Source organism: Camelus bactrianus, chromosome 11 (genome assembly GCF_048773025.1).
Source record: "Camelus bactrianus isolate YW-2024 breed Bactrian camel chromosome 11, ASM4877302v1, whole genome shotgun sequence".
Classification (NCBI taxonomy): domain Eukaryota; kingdom Metazoa; phylum Chordata; class Mammalia; order Artiodactyla; family Camelidae; genus Camelus; species Camelus bactrianus.
Genome location: NC_133549.1, coordinates 17,245,049 through 17,267,388, shown reverse-complemented (window position 1 = coordinate 17,267,388; position 22,340 = coordinate 17,245,049). Strand labels below are relative to the sequence as shown.

The 22,340-nt window shown below is 55.1% G+C and overlaps 1 protein-coding gene across 8 annotated transcripts in view; it reads left to right on the top strand.

Annotated features, from left to right (window-relative positions):
- Positions 1-22,340, top strand: part of JAKMIP3 (Janus kinase and microtubule interacting protein 3) — a 108,286-nt gene that overhangs the window by 5,172 nt on the left and 80,774 nt on the right. The window contains exons 1-2 of one of the 8 annotated variants that reach the window (XM_074373347.1): positions 2,539-2,674; positions 5,413-5,471. The exons of the other annotated variants lie outside the window; for them this stretch is intronic. The gene's annotated coding sequence lies outside the window, so the exon portion shown is untranslated. Of the gene's footprint in view, positions 1-2,538; positions 2,675-5,412; positions 5,472-22,340 lie in introns of those variants that run through there. 8 annotated transcript variants of the gene reach the window in all.

Sequence of the window (22,340 nt, the reverse complement as noted above, 5' to 3'; positions counted from 1 at the left end):
TAGACCCACACTCGTAGCAGCGCCTTGCCCGTGGCGGGGTCTGGGCCTCTAGTTCCGTGAGCCCCCTGCCCGCGGTCGGTGCGATGGCCCTTCCTGTGCTCGTGCACTGAGAGCGGCCTTCCGTCCGTGGCGGCCCACTGGCCCCGCCGCCCGTCCTCCCGTCCTCCCCATGCTGGGCCGGGGCTTGGGGGGCAGGAGGGACAGTGGTGCTGGGCATAGCTGATTTTTCTCCTCTTACTCACGGTCACCTCGAGGTTTTGGTTGCCACGCCTTCAAGTAGCGCCAGGGGTGTAGTCTGGTGAAGAATGTCTGATGTTGTGAAATTCTTTTGTATTATTTAAGGAGATTTGTGGGGGGACTCGATTCTTATAAAACAGCCTACGTTATCTTCCATGAGGAGCGTTCTTGTCCAGTCTTTCTGTGGGTGTGCGCCTCATTTCTGCAGGGAAGTCCCTAGGGGTGGGACTCCTGGGTCACAGGGCAGGTGTGTGTTTTATAAGAACCTGCCGACACCTCTCCCCAAACGGCCGCTCCATCTGGAGCGAAATTCCAGCTGCTCCACGTGCTTGCCATTCGGCGTTTGACCTTCTTCGGTCACCGGCGGCGGGGGACATCTCCCCGTGTACTGGTATGAGAGGCCCCCTCATGCGCGTGCTGCGCAGGCTGCAGCCTGCCCTTCCCCGGGCGCTCCAGGCCTCCCGGCGCGGAACGTGGTCTAAAGCCCCGCGCAGCTGAGTCCGAGGGGAGCCCTTGGCTACGGGGTAGGTTGTGGCCTCCTGGACGGTCGGGGGCAAAACTAGCAACAGTGTTGAGAGAAGATGTTTCATGACTTTATCTTGAACTTTTTAATTCGAATTTGAGACCATAGATAGTTATTTTTTAGCTTTGTTTTTCCGCCTCCTTTCTCTTAGGCTGAGATTCTCGGCTCCTAATGCCATGCAGGATTACTTCTTTGCTTTATTCTATCGCGTGCATGCTAGTTTCAAAATAACCATCTCCACGCGTGAGCCAGCGCGGCCCGAGGGGGAGCTCACGATGGCTTTGCGCTTCTTTCCGTCGGTCACTCACTAGGTGCGCTTGCATCGCTCGCTCTCACTCTTCAGGGTTTGCTTTGCTTTCATGTTCATTTAATTTTGCTTTGGCCCTGTGCTCAAACACGGAGGTCCATAAACCAAGGAGCCTTCGCGGCAGACAGCTTCACCCTTGCCTTTCTCACACTTTCCTCTCTCCTCTGTGGTAAGACTTCTTTCTTTCTTCTTTCTTTTTGAAGCCTGCGCTCTACCACTGAGCTGCCCCCGCCCCCCGGTAATATTTCTTACAGTAGTTTTTGGTTCATGTTTCCACTTGACAGTAATACAAGCAAGCACGTGTGTATTCCCACGTGTCCCCTCCCGTCTCAGGGAAGGGGTGGCCCGCGGTGACGCTGCTGTTCCCCTGGCCGCGTCCGCTGGGTACCAGGCCTCAGCACGCCTCCACACCCCCGCGCGGAGGGTGCCCACCGTCCTTTCCACGCTGCACACTGCTCCCTGCAGGGCGGCGTCTTCACTGAGTCAGCTAGCTCTCTGTCTACGAACATTTGGGTTGTTTCCAGCCTTTTGCTCCTAGAAATAGTTCCACTGTGACAACCCTTGTGCGTTCACGGTTTTCATAGACTTCCAAGCGTATCTTTGGCTAGATTCTTAGAAGTGGGATTTCTAGGCCAAAAGGAGAATGACTGTGTCGTTCTGCTCCGTGTTGCCAAAATCCCCGCCCCAGGAGCTGCACTCTTGTGTGCGCCCCACCAGCGACGTGGAGAGCCTGGCTCTCCAGCCTCCCCTCAGGCGATGCTGTCAAACTCCTGGGGCTTTGCCAGGGAGGGCTGAGGGCTGGAAATTTCAGTCTGGTTTTATATGCATTTCTCTCACCGTGAGTGAAGCTGAGCGTCTTTCCTTGCCTTTAAGGGCTGCTTTCGTTTCACTTCATGTGAACAGTTTGTTTGTATCTCTTCCCAGCTTTTCCCATTTTTCTCTGAGGTTGTTTGGCTACCTTTTCCTTAATTTTCAGAAGTTTCTTATATGTTGGCCCGTGACCGAGGGTGCAAGTTGTGCACATTTCCCCATTTTGTTGTCTGTTCGCTTATGGTGAGGTCTCCTTTCCTTGTTTCCCGGGCAAAATCACGTGTTCGTTCATCCTTTGACCAAGGTTGGCTTGTCCCGCCCCGCCCCACCCGGTGGGGGCGCCGCTGCACTCCGCGGCACCCACTTGCTGGTGGCTTCTGAGTGCCCTAGTTCTCAGCGCCCTCCCAAGCCCCTTCTCCCACCCTCACCGGCCCACACAGTCTCTTCAGGGCTCCTGGGCGTGGTTTGGGGATGGCACCCGTAGACTGCGGATGGCGCAAAGCCTGTGCTCTCCACCCTGCTTCGCGGGGTGCGGTGGCGATGCTGGGTGTCTGGAAGCCTGGCAGCCTCTGCAGGGACCTCTCGGAAGCCTTGCCCTCAGGATGTGCACCCTGATGACGCCGCCACCCCGTGGGAGCACGCTGCGTGAGCGACACCTGAGCTCCCAGCCCCCTGCTGAACCAGAGCCAGGCTCGGTGCAGGAGCCTGGCCGCAGCCCCTCCGGACACCACCTCGGGCGGGAAGGAGCCTCCCCGCTGAGCCTCGTGCAGGCTCCTGACCGCACAGCCCGGAGCCAAGTAAGTGGTGGTTCTAAGCCAGCAAGTGCCGGGGCGGTTTGCTGATGCAGCAGAGGCGACGGGAGAGAGGCAGCGCTTCACCGTCTTTCGGTGGAAGACGTTTCCGTTGGGCTTGTTTGCTTGTTTTTGCTTCTCTGCTCGCTCCGTTTGTGCTGAGAGGAAGTTTGGGGAGGTTCACGAATTATGACAGCGTCACGGCCGACTTGCCTGCAGCTCGGAAGTGCCTTCCTTAATTTCCGCTTCACATCTCCACTGATGTATTTGGGTTGAAATCTCTTTTATTTTGTGCTTTCTGTTTGTTCCACCTGTTTTTCTTCTTTCCTGCGTTGACTGAGGTGTTTTTCCCACTCTCTTCTATTTCAACGTTGTATATTCTGTTTTCTATTATTTGCATGATCGGTGTGAAAAAACAGCAGCAGAATTAACTTATCGCCGGCCGCAGTGCACGCTTGCCCCTCCCAGGTGACGCAGAGACTTGGGACTGGTCACCTCAGCTCGGCCCTCTCCTCACTGTTACCGTCTGGCATTTGTAACACCAATAGAAACTGTTGTTAGTTTCTTACCGTCTTTTTTATTTCCTCATATATTTAGCAGTTTCCGTCCTCTGGCCTCTCAGACCTCCGTTTGGAACCACTTTCCTCCTGCCCGAGGCAAGTCCTCCGGTTTCCTCTGTTCGCTGCTGGCATCCACTCTCTTGTCCCTGTTTGCTTGCTTGCTTGCTTTCTTTTGTCTGAAAAATTCTTTCAAGAATGAGGTGGGGGGAGGGTGTAGCTCAGTGATAGAGCAGGTGCTTAGCGTGCTGGAGGTCCTGGATTCAATCCCCAGTGCCTCCTGTAAAAAAAAAAAAACCTCATTTTCTCCCCCTGCCCTTCCTTGCTGAAATACAAATTAAATTATACAATAAATAAATAAAATATTTTTAAAAGAATGTAGGAGAAATGTATTTTTACTGGGGATGGAATTCCGGCGTGGCAGGTATTTTGAAGCACATTGAACACTTTATTCCATCATTTTATGGCTTCTGTCGTTCTGATGAGAAGTTGGTCATGGGTCTAACTGCCCTTCCTTTGACCACAAGCTTTTTTCCTCTGGCAGATTTTATTATTGTTTGTCTCCATTTCTTTTTTCCTCTCGTTTCATTGTGACGTGTCTGGCTTTTCACTGACTTCGACTCTTTGGATTGATGGCTGTCGTCCGTGCCGGAGAGTTCGCAGGCACGCCTGCAAATCTCGCGTCAGAGGTTTTCGTTTTCCCTCCACGGGGACGCCTCGCCCGGCCTCTGTGTCGCCCACCTCTCTGTGGCACGTTCTGCCGTTGCTGTGCCCCTCTGGGCCACGTCTGCTGAAGCACGCGCTGCCCAGCCCGCCGCCAGGCGCCCCCTGAGCGCTGACCCCGGTTACTGGGTCTGTTTCTCTGAAGCGCTGTCTGATTCAGGTTTGCGATCTCACGTCCCAGTATCTTCTACCCTGTGATACCATTTTCAAGCTTGTGACTTACTTCTTTAAAAAAAAAATAGAACGAGATCGTGCGTGGGGGGCAGAGGGGGAGGGGACTCTGCGCGCTCTGCTCAGCTGTGCTGTGAACCTGAAACTGCTCCAAAGAGGAGAGTCTGTTTAAGAAACAGGGAGGGCTGCCTGTGGCTGGTGTTTGCTGATTCTGTGTCTGAAGGTTGCTTTCCTGTTTTTGAACTTGCTCGCTTGCCTGGTTTCCTGGTTCCCCGGGTGTCATTAGCTGTACGTTAGTCACTGTCCTTGAACGTTTGTTCGTGGGCCTAAGGCCTTGGGTGAACGTACCCGTCTCGGGGGGGGTCGCGAGGGCTCCTGCCTGGCAGCGGGGCGCCCGGGGGGAGCACTCCAAGCACCCCCCCCCCACAGCCTGGAGGCCCTGGGGCTAGGCCGGTCACCTGCGTGCAGGGACCGTCTGTCGTCCCCGCTCCTCGGGGCTGGGCTTCCCTGCTGCTGCTGCCCCCACGCTGCCTTCCCTGCCGTCTGGGGAGCGAGGCGGGGGTGTGGGTGTGCGAGCACAGTTCTGAGTAGCCCCCGAGCTTAGCCTGGGGAGGGGAGGTGGCCCGTGGAACTCCCCACTCCAGCAAGTGCACTTCCTCCGCCTCCTCCGGGTGAGGTGCTGCCTCAGGGGAAAGCTGCCTTGGTCTTTCCACGATGCGCTGTCTCTCCACCCAGGTGGCCCCCAATCTGGCCTCTCAGGATCTCTGTTGCTTTTCGGTGGGCAGAGAGTTAGTTCTGATCTGACCAGCCCACCATTACCTGAGAAAGAGCTCTGAAGTCCTCCCTGCTTCCGTGGAGCACCGACAAGGGTTTGAGATGCTGGTTTCTGTCCTGCGTGGAGCAGTGAGAGCAGAAACTGGCTATTTCAAGTAGGACTGCGAGCTCGAGGCCACACTGCTGTGGCTCCAAGTCTGTTGTGTCGTGACCACAGGTGGACCAGGGGCTTTTTCTCTGTGAACTTGGAAGATGATGTGTACTGAGGTATCCGCCTCCTAAGACAGTGTCCAATCCAGGGCTAGCGCCGGCGTCAGGCACGGCTTGGAGAAGCTGGCAGACCAAGTGGGGTTCAGTTCACGTCAGGGACAGGCCTGGATGCCATGCTCCCTCTCCTGATGACTGCCCACCGAGACGTTTAGAAATGTGTGTGTGTGTGAAAGACACCAAGTGGCTTCTGCTGTGGACAAGCTCAGGGAGTAACTTCTGGGTTAACGTTTCTCGTACCTCCCATGACAGGGCGCAGACCGACACAGGAGGCCATTCAGAAGTTATGGAGCTGGGGGACAGAGCGGACGGTGAGCTGTGGGGCTTACGGGGGTGGGTGGGCCTGGAAGAGTCCAGACAGAGCCGCCCTGCGGGGCTGACACCCGAAGCTGGGCGAGAGTGAGGTAGAGGCAGGGCCTGATTCAAGGCGGTGTCACCTCAGCGCTGGGTGTGGTCAAAAGAGAGTTGAGAAGGGGCAGCACCATGGACAGCACTGCAGGCTACGACGAGGTCAGGTCTGGAAGGAAGGCTGAGGGAAAGCCGAGGGTAGGGCGCCTGCGTCAGCTGGCTGGTGCACCGCCGGCGGGTCTGAGCCGCACGAGCTGCCTGCCTCTGCTTTAATTAACGCCTTTTCTTGCCTCACTGTGTTTTTTTTCCCTCTAATTCCATCTGAACTTGGGACCCTGGTCAGCAGAAGACTAAGGAGCCACTCCTTTCTTCTCTCCCACCAGGGTCTGAGCCCACCGTGGTCCATTGGTGCCATCCAACACCAGGGCGTTGAGGGACTCAGCACCTGGCCTTCCCCCCTTGCGGTTCCCGGTCCTCAGGCGCCTCCCTCCTCAAGTCTTGTTTGAACACCCTCTGGTGGCATTGCACCTGCCTCAGTCCCTGAACTCTCCACAGCACGTGCACATAGCCCCACCTGAATTTTCGCTGGGCGCCGTCAGCTGCACTGGGACGGGTGGTACCCTGGCCTGTCGGTCCTCGGCCAGCATCACCTGCTGGTTTGCAGTCAGTCAGTACCTGTCTTTTCAAAAGCCTGGCTCAAGAGTCTGTGCCCAGTGTGGCCTCGTTCCTGGTGGGCGGCCCCGAGCCCAGGTTTGTGCTCTGAAGAGCAGGGTGCTAGAAGCAGGGCTCGCAGCGGGAGGGGTGACATGCCTGGCGGGGCCTGGTCTGTAGGAGCAGATCTGTACTCATCCCCAGCGTCCCTGCTCCTTGCTCACTGGTGTTCACGTCGAATTCATTTAATCACAACTGTGGATGGTCCTCCTGCCCTGTTCTGCAACCAGAGAAACCCTCTGAAATTTGAACGCCCCCCAAGAGGAGACCTCACAATCTGGAAAGGGGCCCATCTCCGGTGTCGGTGGTTCCTGGGGAGAGGGTGAGGGGTACGGTGGGGTCTCCCTGATGCTGGTGCCACTGTCTGGGTTCAGGGGACTCCTAGCACATCGCCAGGCTGAGCCCAAGGCGCGTGTGGAGATCGGCCGCACCGTGCCATGCGGGCACGCTCCCTGTAGCAAGGGAGAGGAGATCGTCTAAAAGACCTTGAGGGAACAGGACTCTTCTTTTAAGAGCAGCAGCGAGAGCCAAAACTGAGATTCTGCTGACTGCCCTTCCCCGTTAGCTGTTCCGGACGTGCCCTGCTTCCTTTGCCGTGTGTGGCTTTCGGAGGACTGACCTTGTGGTCGATACACGGCTGAGGCCAGCACCCGTGTTCATGCCCCAGGCTGGCCACCACCACTTGGCCACCTGAGAGCGGGTGTTCCACGTGGCTGTCCTAGAAGCAGCCAGCTCTCAGGGCTGGGCAGCGCCTCATGACAGTGCCCGTAGCTAAGCTCTGAATCGGGGGGGCAGCGTGTGTCTGACCTGGGTCTCAGCGCCTGTGGCCTTGTGGGGGTCCCCAGCCAGGGTGCAGTTGGGGGCCGGATGAGGGGACACCCCAGGGCACAAGGGCATCATGGAGCAGGTGGACGCAGGCTCGAGGCTCTCGGAGGCTCCTGTCGTGGAAGGAGAGGCTCTGGTTGAGCCTGGAAGGGTGCGGCGGGCGGGGGCTGCTGGGGGCTGCTGTCCCCTTTGGGGACACTTCCTCCAGTTTTCCACCTAATTTTGCATGAGAGCACTGGGCTGAGGACTCCACCTCCTAAGACAACGTCTTAGGCAGATGAGGCTTCAGGTGGCTGCCGTGTTCCCTGGTGGGTGGGATGGTGGCCCTTCCATGCCGAGGACCCCAGCCTCTCTGCGGCGAGAGCACGAGTCCTGGTGTTGAGCGGTCAGGACAGCTTCCCGCAGCGAGCCCTGGGCATCTAGGGCGAGGTCTCGCACGTGTTACTCTGTCCTGTGTGTTCTCGTGCTAAGTTTTGGCCTGTTGATGGTGTTTCAGGGTCCCTTGATGTCAGATAAATGTCCCTGGGTGCCCCCCTTCTGTGGCGCGCTCTGCCAAGTTGGGGACATAACTCCGTAGCGCGAGGAGATGGAGCCGTTAGTGCCAGCGGGACTCAGGCCCTGCAGGGGAGCAGCCCTCTGCAGGCCCTGCAGGGTTCCCGCCCTCCTGCGCCTCCGGGACGCACCTCGCTGGGCCGTGCTGGGGCTGAGCGGACAGACTGCGTGGACACAGCGAGCTGGCGGTCACTCCTCCCAGCCATCGCCTGTGTGTCCTTCTCGCCTCTTGTGGCCTCACACACGGCCATCTCTTCCTCTTCCCCGCACGGCAGGCGTGTGGGGCCCGGGGCTGGGCCCTTGTGGCGGGGACAAGGGCAGCTGTGTCCTGTGTTTTCAGCCCCGTGAGAGGGGCGTTCGCTCCAGTTCCAGCCTAGGACAAGTGTCCGCCTCATTCAGCCGGCCTGAATGTGCCTTTTGTTCGTGGAGGCTTGGGGTGAAGCACGCCGGTTAGCGTGGAGCACAGTGGTGCCGTGTTTGCACTGTGTCCAGGGCCGCAGTGCAGGGAGGGGGGTGTGGCCTCCCGGCAGGAGGGAGGACCACACTCGGGCGCTCCGGGCTGGGTCGGCTCTGCCAGTTCTCCCGTTCCGAGCCCCTTGTGTAGTTACACGCCGCCCCATGCTCTTCTCACAGTGACTGTCCCAGGGTGCCTCGGGGCTGCTCCATGGTGAGTGTGCTTCGTCCTCCCGTGAGGATGCGATTTGTACCAGCAACAGACAGGTGGGCGTGGGCTGAGGTCAGACCTGAGCCTGCGCTGGTGCTGTGGGCTGGGAAGGTGTTCAGGTGCAGGGCTGTTTCCACCTGATGAAGGATTTGTTTAGCACTTAGGGGTGGACGTGCAGACTGGGGGCCAGGGAGTTCATTTCTGATGTTGCGGTGGACGGGGCTCTGGAACCAGTTAACGTGTGCGGTCGTGTTACCTGCAGAGCAGGGACTGGCGTGCCCTGAGAGCAGTCTCGGGAGAGCGGGGGGCTGTGCCTTCCAGGGGAGCTCCTCGCACAGCTCGGGGTGACGCTCGGAGCCACAGACTCACCGGGTGGAGCTGCCGAGGTCCCCACTACATTCTCCGTCTGTGTTCCTTCTGCCACACAGGCTTTTACGCAGACGCACGTGTGGAAAGATTCATGAAATCAGCCACCTAAAGCCCCAGGGCGGTGATGCACAGGCTGTGGGAAAGGCACCCTGGTCCTGATGCAAGGCACGCTGGGAAACGGAGCTTCGGCTCCGGATTCCGCAGGTGAGCCCCCAAGCCAGCCCCAGAGGCGCCGTGGGGCCTCGCTGCTCTGGCTCACAGGGCGGCGTCCTGGTCCTCCCCGTGCTCGTCCCCCGTCCCCGGGCTCTTTGTGTACCAGCCGAACAGGGATGTCACTGGACCGGCTCGCGCTACGTGGGGGCTGCTTGCTGTCCACGCTTCTGGATGATGAGTGTCTCCATCCAAGCCCAAACAGCTGTCCACACTGCCGACAGGAGGGACCTGGCTTCTGTCTCAGGTGCCTTTCAGCTGCACTGCTGGTGCCAGAACATTCTTAGGTTTTGCTGAACTCCCCAGCAGGTGGGAGGAGATCCCATCTTCCCTAGTGAGCTTTCCTCTCGAAGCGTCTGGTGCTGCCAGAGCCCGCGGGGTAGAGGTCAGCTTCCCCGCCGGGAGCAAGTGTGTGGGTCCTTTGCCGGCTGGCCCAGGGCCTACCAGGAGCATCAACCCCCAGCCGCGGGAGTGCGTGTCCCCAGTCTTTGATGTGAGCCAAGACTGGCCATGAGTCTTATTCCTTCCTGGAGTGAGGCCGTTTTAGTGAGGGTGATGGTGTGAATGATCAGCTTGTCCAAGTCAGGAGGGACCCTGAAAACACCAATGTCCACGTGAACGTAAGTAGAGACAGTGCCATACGTGACAACCACGGCCACAGGCGACAGGCAAGCTGTCCTGGGAAGGAGGGCCGGGGGCTGCGGCCCTCTGTGTCTGGCCCCACCCCGGGCCAGGAGGGCAGCCCCTCAGGGTGTCTGACCTGCAGGATTGAACCAAAGCTGCCTGGTCTTCATTAAGCTGGAAGAGTGGCCTTAGGACGGACATGGCAGCCACAAGTTTGCTGCAGGACGGAGGCAGGTGGACAGTGGGATCGGGCCGCGGCCAGGTTCCCAGGCTTCACCGCGGCCCATCCGCTCTCACTGCCGTGCAGACCCACGGGCTCAGATTTCTGGGACAAAGCTGACTTTACACTGAGGAGAGTCAGAGGGGACTGAAATAGAGCAGCTACTAAAAAGGAAATGGAATTGCTGGCAAGATGGCCAAGGAAGATAGCCACACTGTCCTCCACCCTCTCCCTGGAACGCTGGATGGAAGGCACCGGAATTCTGCCTCCCTCATTTTACAGGGGAGGGTGGGCGAGAGAGAGAGAAAGGAAGGAGAAATTGATCTGGGAATTAGGGGAGAAAGCTGCCCCCGGAGCTATGCACTGGGGCTGCTGCTGCTGGGTGGGGCTGCTGTCCCGGGCAGAGCCCTGCATCTTCACGCCCGCGCTGGGACGGAGGAGGAGGCACACCTCTGCTGCGGGAACTGTGCCTCCGCCCCGGCGCAGCGCTCAGCCCCATCCCGAGTGGCCCCACTAGCCCTGAGAGGTGACCGGGGACTTGGTGTGTCTCTGCTCCCTCTGGGTGGGGAGAGCATTTTAGGGAGATTCTTAAGAGCCAAGTCTGTGCCTCTCCCAAGTTTGAGGCAAACTCCCCACCCGGAGGGGTGGAAAGACGGGTCCCAGTCCGTGACCCTGGGGTGGGGGTGGGGCAGAAGCAGACACTGCCCGCTCGGAAGGACAGGGAGAAAACGGGGCGATTGTTCTAACAGATACAGTAAAAGCGTTTGATAAGTGGCAACACCCACTCACATTTTTTTTTAAAGTGCACTTAGCAAGTTGGGACCACAGATCGATGCTTTACCCCAATAGAGGGAATGTACCAGTCAGTGTAATGCTGGACCATTAGAAGGGTTTCTCTCTGAGAAAGAAAACAAGAGAGAGATGCTAATATCATTGCTTCTCCTCAGCAGCATGTGGGCGCACCAGAAATTAACACAACGCTGTAAACCGACTATACTTCAACACAAAAAAAATTTGTAAGGAAAAAAAAAGTGTGTGAAAGTCCTGCTCTGCACAGGAACGTGGGAGAAGTCACGTGCAAATGCAGACTGGGAAGGAAAGGGCAAAACCGCCCTTCTCCAGAGAGGGTAGAGATGAACTATTAGAATGTATGAAATTTACGAAGACTCAGTTAAAAAAAAAAGAAAAGAAGCCAAATCTGAAGAATAACAAGGTGGAGGAGATGGCCTGTGGGACCAAGATTGACAAGAGACCAGCGTGAGGAGCAGACGGCCTGGAGCCCCATGGAAACGGGAGGCGGTGCGGCCAGGCTGGCACTGTCAGAGCAGCGGGAGGGGGCGTGCGTGCTCAGGGTCCCCACGGGAAGCCCCGCCCCTGTTGAAAAGACAATCTGTGAAATCTTTAGAACGAAACTTGGGGTGATGTCTTTTTTTTTTTTTAACTTAGTCTTTGTAAATTTTTTTTTTAATCGGAGCGCAGCCAGTTACAACGTGTAGGATGGGGTCTTAGTGCACTAGGGAAACATTTAAGATTCCATAGAGCAGAGGAAAAGATGGCTAGGATGATTGCATCTAAAGTTTCTGCAGGACGGAAGACAGCCTGGAACTGGGAAAGACCAGCCAGGACATCACCAGCAAAGGATTAATACCCAGAACACACAATGGGCTCCTTCAAAGCAACCAAGTGTTAGTGAACATGAGTCATGTGCCCGGCGCACAGTGAGGCCAAAAAATATCAAAACGTCGGAGTTTGGAGCAGAGCAAGGGGAACGGGTGGCTCGTGCCCCCAAAACCCTGAGCTTCCCAGAAGGCTTCAGCAGAGCCCAGGGTCTGCGGTCAGCTGTGCACAATTCTCTGGCTGATGGTGCTCAGTCCTAGGTGCCAGAAGGTCTGGGGGCCGCGTGCTCATGGCCACCAAGTAGCTAATTTCTTCCACTTGGTGGTGGTTTTTAGCATCTGAGAAACTCAGGAAACATGTGTGAAACACTGTTATCGGGGTCTTTCAGAGAGGGGCTACCGCAGAGGATCTGGGGAGGGTCTGTCCCGGGAAGGACCCATAGGGTCCTGCTCAGTTACAACCCCCCCCCTTTCCTCTGATACTGCTCAGTCTGGCGGAGAGCAGGTGATGGACAAGGAGGGGATAGTATTTTGGACAGAGAGGGTCATCATCATCTTGGCAGAGGAGCTCGCCTTCACTCCCCAATCCCGTTTCATCCTTTCCCAAATCTTTCAAGGGTTGGGGTGACAACCACTCTGGCTACTTCCTGCTGAAATAAGGCACAGTCCTGCCTTGGTTTGGGGGCTGGACACGGAGTTGGAAGTGCTCCCAAGTTCCAAGTTCTGGATCCAAGTCTTGTAGGATTACGATCTCGTCCCCTGAGGAGTTCAGGAGAATAAGCCGGAAAACCAGCCTAGACCTGGCACTTGGGGGTACCTGTAGCCAGGCGGCCAGTTGTCTGGTTTTACCTGAGGAGGTTTTAACTTTTGATGGGTTAACATACACATAACAGGAGCTATTGGCCACTTCACGTCTCCTTTTTTCTGCTAACGTCTGACCTAAAGCGATTGTATTGTCTGAAAATTCAGTAGTTACAAGAGGAGACCTTGAGGTCATAGGGTTGCAGCTGCCACCTGCCGGCAGACGCTGCTTTGAGAAGGGCTGGTGGCGTCCTGCGTATGACACAGCTCAGAAAATGCGCGCTCTCGATAGCACAGGAACGCGTGTGAAACCACGCCCACCGTGGCCGCCTGGTTTCCCTTGGGTGTCGAACCGCAGCCACCCCACTTCCACTTTCACGGGCACCCCTCCTCACGGCCAGAGCACATGCACAGTGCGCGTCCCAAAGGCCGCAGAACAGGCCGCTTTGGTCAGTAGAGTTCAAGTCAAACTATGCGTAAGCCAGAAGGGCTTCCCCACGCCTCAGTATGCCCAGATTTCCCCATCATTTCCCCTTCTGATTATAAAAACATTCAATAGGAAGCACTGATGCTCAAAATACCCGCCCCTCAGTGCTGCGGCGGCGGCGGCTGTGTCCCGGGGTTGGGGCCCGTCCCTCGGGGCCAGGCCTCCGTGGTGTTTGCCTCATCATCCGCCCGGGGGGAGCTAATCCGACGTCGTGAGCAGGCTGTGTGTCAGCGGGGGCGCCCCGCAGGCGGCGCGGTCCATCCCTTGCACCCGGGTGTCACACGGGCCTCGCTCGGGCGCATTCAGCAGCAGGCTTGGAGCAAGGCCGCCGCACACCGTGGCGGCCATCCTGTGGCAGCCCCACCGGGGAGCTCTCTTCCTGTGCTGCGCGTCGGGGGCAGTGTTGATGGGGAGACGAACACTTGGTCAACAGTTCAGTTAGAAAACCGATTAAAAGCCAGTCCTGCTGCAGAGAACTGAAAAATGATAGCCGCATCCATCAGGTCACTCAGTTCCGTCAGTCAGTCCCCCTCACCCACAGGTTCACGAAGGCGGAGTTTTCACTGGACTTCTTGACTCCCTTACCCAGCTAAACAGGATGATTTAAAAGAAACAAATTACGAATCTCCCCGAAGACGAAGCATCTGGGCCACACGCGAGCCCAGCTGTCCGCGGCTGACAGAGACCCAAGCGGGCAGGACAGAGGCCCTGTGACAGTGTTTCTGACAAAGAAGCTTAACCAAGGTGCTGTGCACTCAGCGTTCTCAGATGACAACCAGGGCTACAACTGATCGCATGATGCCAGGAGATACCTAAACCTCAGAAGCTCCGTGTCATTTCCAGGGTGTCCATACCAACAGTTACCCACGCTGCGCAAGCCGGGAGGCGTCCCTCGTCTGCCCACGCTTCCCCCCAGTGCAACACACCCACCGGCCCTAGTTCAGTATCTCCCCTGAGATGTCTCGGGGGCCCTCTGCAGCATCCCAAAGGTAGCTGACGTCAAAAGAACTCTAATTAGAATTTGATACGAAGTTTGTCAAAAATATCAGAAGTCACACAGTCTGTTACCAGAAGCCTCCTCAGAGAGGAGCCAGACCTAGTCCTGCACCCGCCTACTTTTAATAACAGACCCACTTCCCCGACCTCAGCCCTGCCACGCACAGAACCCCTTTTCAGGGCCCCCCTTCTACAAACGTTCTGTTTCCACATTACTTTGTCCCTTATTTTTTCCCGTCTAGAAACAGCCAGCTCTAGGACCCAAATCACTTTTCTCTTCACAAAGTGCAATTCCGTTCCTCATACTTTTTTTTTTTTAACTCAAAACACGTCTCCTACTTTCCTACTGTATACTGAAACGTTCCCCCATTATTTTTAATGGCTTCAATTACGTATTTTTTCTTTTTGTAATTACATATTTAAATAAGAATCCTCAATTCTTTTTAAAAAATGTTTCATTAATTACTGTATTATTTTATTTTGGTGGGAGATGGGAGGCAATTAGGTTTATTTATTTTTAGAGGAGGTGCTGGGGATTGAACCCAGGACCTCAGGCATGCTAAGCATGTGCTCTACTGCTTGAGCTACACCCTCCCCACCAGAGTCCTCAATTCTTAAAAACCTTAATTCCTAGTGAATGGTTCAGCATCTTATTTAGTTTGGGAACGCCCCGGCTATTCAGCTATTCAGTAGACTTCCGTCATTTAACTTAATTTAGCGCAACTGTAAAAATTCAAGTCACCAAACATCTGGAAAGACCATTTCCAAGTAGACATCCCTGAAACACGGGCCTCTCTAGAGCAGTCACCCAGAAGCTCCCGTCCTGCCTGCATTTGATGCACTCACAGGAATCTCATCACACCAAGCTGACTTCCTCCTTTCTGCTGACAAACCGCAACAGAAACAGCATGAACTTACCGACCAGTAAACCGGCGTGCAATAAAAGACACGTCTGTTTTGATTGCGCCAACAAGCTTCAGCTGGCTTTACTATCAGGTATTATTTCAATATTGAATGCTTCCCAGGTCACGTGAACCTGAAGTTTGTTCTAACTTCTTTTATACTAGGAAGTATTTAATTTGTAATCACTTCCTTTTAGGTCAGTTAAATAGAGCTCATTTACACGTCAATTTTTTACATAAAGACAGACAAAACCAGAGATCTCAGTTTTTCCACTTGAGTTTAAAAAGCCTCCTTTTTCCCCTTGAGAGCTCGGGCAGATCATCTGTATCTCAAAGGCCAATTTCTCCTCTAACTGCGTTTATGAACCCAACTTTCTTGGCTATTGGCAGGGATTTTTTTTTCCAGTTCCCAAATATCCATTTCAGTTTAAAGAAATAACAGTAATGGTTCTACTGGACAGCACAGGGAACTATATTCAATACCTTGTAATAGCTTATAATGAAAAAGAACATGGAAAGGAATGTATGTGTGTAACTGAACCACTATGGCGTACAGCAGAAACAGCGTTATAAACTGAGTGTATTTGAATAAAAAAAAACAGTAATGGGCAATAATATATGTATCATTCGCTTACATCGCATGCCTCACTTGCAGCAGAACCAGGGAGACAAAGCAGGATTTGGACTCAGATACTGAGACACACACACACACTCACACACATACACTCTCACACGCTTAGACACACATTCTCTTTCACACACTCTCACACAGACACCTTCACACACAGACACGCTCACACACACAGCCAAGGTAAAAGCCAGAGCGCCTGCAGGAGGCCCTCTGTGATGTAGCAGCAGAGCCGCCAGGGGCCACTGTTCTCCGGATCCCAGGGAGCAATGAGCCCACACACTGTTACAATAAATATCATTTTCTTTCATTTGTGGGAACACAGCTGAAGTTCTCCCAGTTCTGCAAAATATACCCTCTGGGAATTATGAGATAGAACAGAGCTCTGATCGTCCAACCAGTGTCATCAAATAGCAAGCAAACAACAATTCAAAACGGTCTCTCAGGGTCACAGTTCTCTAGCCCCAAAGGGAGGACTTCCGGCCAAGGCCCTGTCGGTGCACAAGGCCAGAACCCGACCCGATGCCCCATCAGAGCTGGAGCTGAACGAATGGCCAAGGCTAGGAAGGGAGAACTCCAGCCAGCGCCCCTGGAAGCGGTGCAGCAGGGGGGGTGCCCTGTGCCGCAGTGCACAAGCCCCGTCACTCACCCAAGGCGCCTCAGCCGGCCGACGCAAATCCTGAAGCACACATACATATGTTCCTTTTCACCAAAGGTTACTGGAAGATACTGAATATAGTCCCCTGTGCTCTACATAAGAAATTCTTAAAATTTATTTTTATATATAGTAGTTGATATTTGCAAATCTTGAACCCTCAAATTTATCGCTTCCCACCACCTTTCCCCTGGTAACCATAAGGTTGTTTACTGTGTCTTTGAGTCTGTTTCTGTTTTGTAGATGAGTTCATTAGTGTCGTCTGTTTTCTTTTTTTAGATTCCACATATGAGTGACATCATGTGGTATTTTTCTTTCTCCTTCTGGCTCACTTCACTTAGAATGACGATCTCCAGGTCCATCCATGTTGCTGCAAATGGCGTTATGTTGTTGGTTTTTATGGCTGAGTAGTATTCCATTGTATAAATATACCACGTCTTGTTTATCCAGTCATCTGTTGGTGGACATTTGGGCTGTTTCCATGTCTTGGCTATTGTATATAGTGCTGCTGTGAACATTGGGGTGCAGGTGTCTTTTTGAATTTGAGTTCCCTCTGGATACATGCCCAGGAGTGGGATTTGCTGGATCACATGGTGAGTAATAGGTGCTGTTTAAATAAACCAGCTTCTCTTGAAGTTTTGTGAATTGACTGGTTCTCAGTAATGCCGTCTGCCATCTTCAGTCACTGTGGGGTCTTTGGAGGGGACACGGTCCCCGTCTGAGTTCCGGGTGAGGACAGCGTGCAAGGGATATATTTGTTGCAGAGACAAAAAGCATACATAGGTTTGCGCATAGTTTGCAAGTGAAAGTAGATTTTTTTCTGATTCTAAAAATACTTACTCATCGTTAAAAAATATGCACAATTCCGAAAGCTAGAAAGTGGGAAGTCGGGTCACCCGAGAGTGCACCCCCGAGAGAGACAGCCACTTACACTTTGGTGCGTACACTTCCAGCCTCTTCTTTTCCTGTGGATGCAACACACACGTATATGTGCACACTTATTTTTTTCACATTTGTATTGTGTTAAAATACACATGACATTAAACTTACCATCTTACCCACTTTAAAGTGGACGGTTCAGTGGTATTAAGTACATTCACGCTGTTGTAGACCCGTCGCCACCGCCATCTGCACAGCTCTTTTCATCCCCCAGAACTAAAACTCCACACCTTTAAACAGTAACTCCCCACGCCCCTCCTCCCAGCCCTTGGAAACCCATCGCACTTCGTTTCTGTCTCTGTGATTTTGCCTGCTTGAGGGTCCTCGTGTGGGTGGAATTGTGTGATGACTGTCTTTTTGTGTTTGGATTATCTCACTGAGAACAGTGTCCATCGGGCTCACCCAGGCTGGGGTGTGATGCAGAACTTCCTTCCTCTTTAAGGTGGACTAGTATTTAAGGTGGACTAGTATTTGACGGTGGGTATAGATCACATTTCTTATCCTCCTGTCCGTCTGTGGGCACTTGGGTTGCTTCCTTCCTTTAGTTGTTGTGAATCACGCTGCTGCGAACACAGATACACGAATATCTCTTTGAGACCCTGCTTTCAATTCTGTTGGTTGTATACCCAGAAGTTGAACTGCTGGATCACATGGTAATTCTAGTTTTAATTTTTTGAGGAGCCGCCATGCTGTTTTCCAGTGGCTGGACCGTTTTACATTCCTGCCGAGAGTGGAGAAGGGTCCAGTTTCTCCACATCCTTGCCAACACTTGTTTTCTGATTTGCTTTTTTTATAGTAGTTATCCTAATGGATGTGGGCTGTATCTTATTGGTTTTGATTTGCATCTCCTAGGTAATTAGTGATGTTGAGCATCTTTTCATGTTCTTATTGGCTGTTTGTCCTCTTTGGAGAAATGTCTATGCAACTCCTTTGCCCATTTTAAAATTTGGTTTTTCTTGTTGAGTTTTAGGAGCTCTCTACATATTATAGATAATAATCAGATGTATGATTTGCAAATATGTTCTCCCATTCTGTGAGGTGCCTTTTTACTCTGTGAATAGTGTCTTTGATGCACAAAATTTTAAAAATTTTCCTGAAGTCCAGTTTGCCTATTTTTTCTTTTGTTACCTGTGCCTTTGGTGTCAAATCCAAGAAACCATTTCAAGTCAAATGTCGTGAAGCTTTTGTCCTGAGTTTTCTTCTAAAAGTTTCTGTTGTTTTAAGTCTTACATTTAGGTCCTTGATCCGTTTCGGGTGAATTTTTGTATGTGGTGTTCGGCCAGGGTCCAGCTTCATTCTTTGGCATGTGGATGTCCGGTTTTCCCAGCGCTGTTTATCGAAAGGACTATCCTTTCTCTATTGAATGGTCTTGGCGCCCTTGTCAAAAGTGATGTCACATGTATGTGAGGGTTTATTTCTGGGCTCTCTGTTCTATTCCATTGGTCTATGTGTCTGTCTTTAATGCACTTTTTATTTTTAAAAATAGAAGTGTGATCCTACTATGCCCACATTTTGCAGCTGGCTTTTAAGACACTTCACAGCACGTAGTTTGCACGTCTCCGTGTCAGTGAGGGAAGGCTCGCCGCGTGCCATGGCGCGGTGGTGCTCTGGTGTGTGTGCACCCCTCCTTTATGCAGATCATTTGTGGTTGGACATTTAGGATGCTTCCCACATTCACTGGTGTGTTCTGGGCGACAGTGACCTGATCGTCCTTGAATGAGTTAAAGTCCTGAGAGCTGTGCTGGGCACAGGGAACGCGGTGTAAACGTATCTGTTATAGAACATCTGTACAAACACCACGACGTGTCGTTTCCCCAGGACGCAGGCTTGGCATTCACATTTCTGGGTTCAGAAGGTCACCCCCTGCCGTCTGCCTCTCACCTGGACAGGAGCCACCCTGACATGGTGCCAGGCCTGCAGCTGGAACAGGCCCCAAAGAGTGGGAGCCCCGAGTCGCGCCCCTCGGCATGGTGGGGCGGTTTGGATCTCGGTCTCCAGAGCCACACCTCCTTCCCCCGACCCCGGGGTGGGTCTGGGCGCCGCCCTGCCAGCTGGTGACCGTGGGCAGACTCCCCGGCCTCCTGCCCCACAGTTTCCTCGCCTGGACGCCGTGCAGCCGCGGTACGTCCTGGGCAGGCGGGGCCCCGAGGGCCGGGCCATCTGTACCCCGGGCTGGTTTCCTTGATGCAGTCAGAGGCTGGGCTCTGAGTGCCTCCAGCGTGGACACCACGGGCCTGCCTTTGCCAAGGAGCCAGCCCTGAGCTCCCCGGAGGTCCGCTCCGGACCGGCTGGATGTGCGGAGGGCTCTCCTGTGCCGGCCGGCTGCACGGGCGGCGCTGCCTCACTTGGCTCGTTTCTGCTTCCACTCCTCAGAGTTTAGTGGATGCTAATCACTGCTGTCCCCTCTCCACTGAAATAAAGATGCCCTTGGAGTGGAAGCCCATTCACATCGTGGCCTCACAGCTGCACGGAGTCCAGAGCGGATCCTCTGAGGGAAAGAGGACTGGGATGCTGTCCTGCGGCACGGGACACCGGGGAGAGCCTTGTGGCCGGAGTCCTCCAACATCGCTGTCCTCCACTTGCCTCTTCACGGGAGGATGTGGCCAGACCAACCCAAGTCCAGGATCCCTCCTCCTGTGACAGAGGAGAGCGGCTTTCCCGACCCAGCTGCACGGCTGTGCCTCCGCCAGCAGGCAGAGCACCTGCATCCTTCCCCCCGCAGTCATCCATCCGTGCAGCCTCCGGGCTGAGCGCAGCGCCTGGTGCTCCAGAGAACGCCTGCCCATCTGGGTGTAGCCCTTACACGCTGGCTCCGAGAGCTTAGCAATCAGGCCACCGGCATCTGCTTAGAAACGGCCGGGGAGATGGTCCCTCCCCCTGGATGCAGTCACCGCGTGGTAAATTCCATCTGAAAGAGAACTGAGCGCTTTGCTGAGTCACAGAGCTCTGGGAGCCGACTGCACAAGCCGGGCCGGGTCTTGGGTGAGCGGAGACAGCTTGGCCGGGCCAGAGGAACGCGGGTGAGAGGAGCAGGGCTGGGCGACCCTGTGGGCCTAGATGCGTCTGTTCTGACTGCGGCAGAGGCTTGGCCGCCCTCGGGCTGGGCGGAGGGCTCCCCGCACAGGTTTATCCCGTGTGAACTGGCGTCTGTGTTTCGTGTGCACACGTATGGAGCTGGAAGGCTCACGGTGGGGGAAACATGTCCTCTCCAGTGTGCAAAGGATCTCGCACAGGAAGGAGCTCCATCTGCCCCTTTTGCGTCCATGCTCCTGTGTGCGTTTGCAGGCGGGTGGGGCCTGCTTGGCTCAGGGCTCCTCTGCTGACACCCGGTGTTTATCTGATTCGTATTCAGAGCCAAGCCTGCTCTCAAGGCAGCCGAGGGGTGGGGGGAGCCCGGCTGTGACCGCCCTCAGGGCGGGGTGTGGCGAGCCCCCTGCACATGGCCCAGAGGCGCCCAGATCCCTCTTTCTGGCTGAAGTGGGATGGGGCGGGGTGGGGCCCTGCGTTTTTCTAATGACAGGAGTGTTTATGGCTTCCTGCCCTTTGCTGGGATGGTGTCTTCTCTTTAAAACTTCTTCAAGAATCCCCGTGTGCTCCTTGACATCACTTCTCATGCAAGGAACTCAAGTGTTTGGGGGTCACACAGCTTTTGAGCTGATTTCCAACATTTTTCCTTGAAAGAAATGGGTGCTGAGACATCATGCCTCACTGTCTCCAGTTCAGAGGAAGTTGGAGGTTGACTGGGGCTGGCAGGGTTTGGTGGAGGCAACATCACAGGTAATTTGGCAAGGTGTAAATTATTCCGACACATATTAAGATGTAAATTGAGATGTAAGTGGCTGCAGATCTAAAGCTGTGGCCTTTGACTCTGTGCATTAAGTGTGGGAGAGAGAGCACAGAGCACAGCGCAGAGGAGGGCTGTTCATTCAACACCAGGATCCGCGTTGTAGCTTTGAGGGCGTTCCCCGTGGATCCAAGCCTTTGAACAGACCAGTAGTAAACGCTACCTGGTTCCTGAGGGAGCAGCGCAGCAGAAAAGCAGACGAGGCCGCGGCACGGCCTTGGTCTTTCTCCCCGGCATTGCCAGCGGAAGCTCAGCTGCGTCCAGGCTGCTCTGGGGGTCCAGGTGGGTAACCACCATCGCGCAGAGGGTGGCACTTTCATTCTTGAGGCTGAAGGGAGCGTGGCCACGTGTGTCTGTGTCTAAGCTTGCTTTCCCGATCCTGTGCTGATCTGGGCGCATACCTGATAAATCCAAGCGACGCACCGGATTGGTTCCTGTCACCCTGCAGACCCCCCGGGAAGACCCATCACTCTGAGACCCTGACTGACACCTTGGGGACAGCTGGGCGGCAGTCCAGCCCGGGAGCTGCGGGGAGGAGGAAGGGCCCCCGTCAGCCCCGGGATCTTGAGATAAGTGCGGGGGTCCTGCAGACCTTCTTGGAGGGCCGCTCTCGCCTGGGGGCTTCTGTGAACTGGGAATTGCGCTCAGGACAGACGCTACATCTTTGGTTTTCCTTGTTCTTCCGTTTCCAGACAGTCAAGCCAGAGGCGAAGTGGGTGGTGATGTTAATTTTCCATTCGGACCCGGAAACAGCCCTCTTTAGTACAGGGATTGAAGGAGTCCAGGACACGCGCCACAGCGAGTGTGCCTTTTTGAGAACGTCACCCCCAGTCTCCCTCCCCGGGCCCCGGGCGCGCACTTCCCGGCTCAGAGGCGCTGGCTGTGGGTCCCGCACCCCAAGGTGCTCCAGAGCCGCGGCCCCAGATGCTTCGCACTGCCCGCCCCCTCCCCTCGCAGGACGGCGCGTCCTTCCCGAAGGCCCCCGGTGCTGGGTTAGCGCCTGCTGTGCCCTGTGACACCTCGGGAAGTCACCTCAGAACATGTCCGTGGCTGTCACTTCCCAAGCGGCTCAGCTGACGAGGGGGCCACGGGAAAGCACCTCTGAGGCCTGGGGGACTGGGCTCAAAGCGAGGTGGCTCCCCGCCTGGTGCAGGGAAGGCCTTGTGCCGGGGGTCTGTCCCTCCCGGACGGAGGCTTGGACTCCAGGGCACAGCCCTGTGTCCCAGACCAAGAGACCTCGCACAGCCGTTAGCCTGTGTGCTTTGAGGCTGGGGTGTTTGACTGCACCCGTCAAAGGTCCACTCGTGGGTGGCAATGGCCCCAGGCCGTGTGGCGTCCTCCCTGCACTGTGACTGGCATTGTCTCTGAGCCGCTGCCTTTCTCGGGCTCCGCCTGCCTGCTGGCTGCTTGACCCAGTGTTACTCTGGGCCTGCAGGGTCTCTGGGTGGGCGCCCGCTGGTGGGGGCGGGCGGAGCAGCGGGGTGGGGGCCGACGGTCTTGGGGGCACGTCTTGTTGTCAAGCCCCAGGAACACTCTCCCCCAAGTCCACGGTGAAGCTGAGATCGAACGTCCTCCACGACGAGGGCGCTCAGAACAGGAGACGGTCGCACCCATCACGTCTAACTTAGGCCCCCAGACGAGTCTTCCAGGAGCTCGTCTTTCAGAAGCGGACGCTCATCAGGAAGAGCTGGGCTCTCCCTGAAGCTCCAGGGGCACTTGCCACGGTTTTGCACGTTGAGTCCAAGGTTCATCTGGGTGCAGGCCCCCTGGAGTGACCACTGGCGCCTGC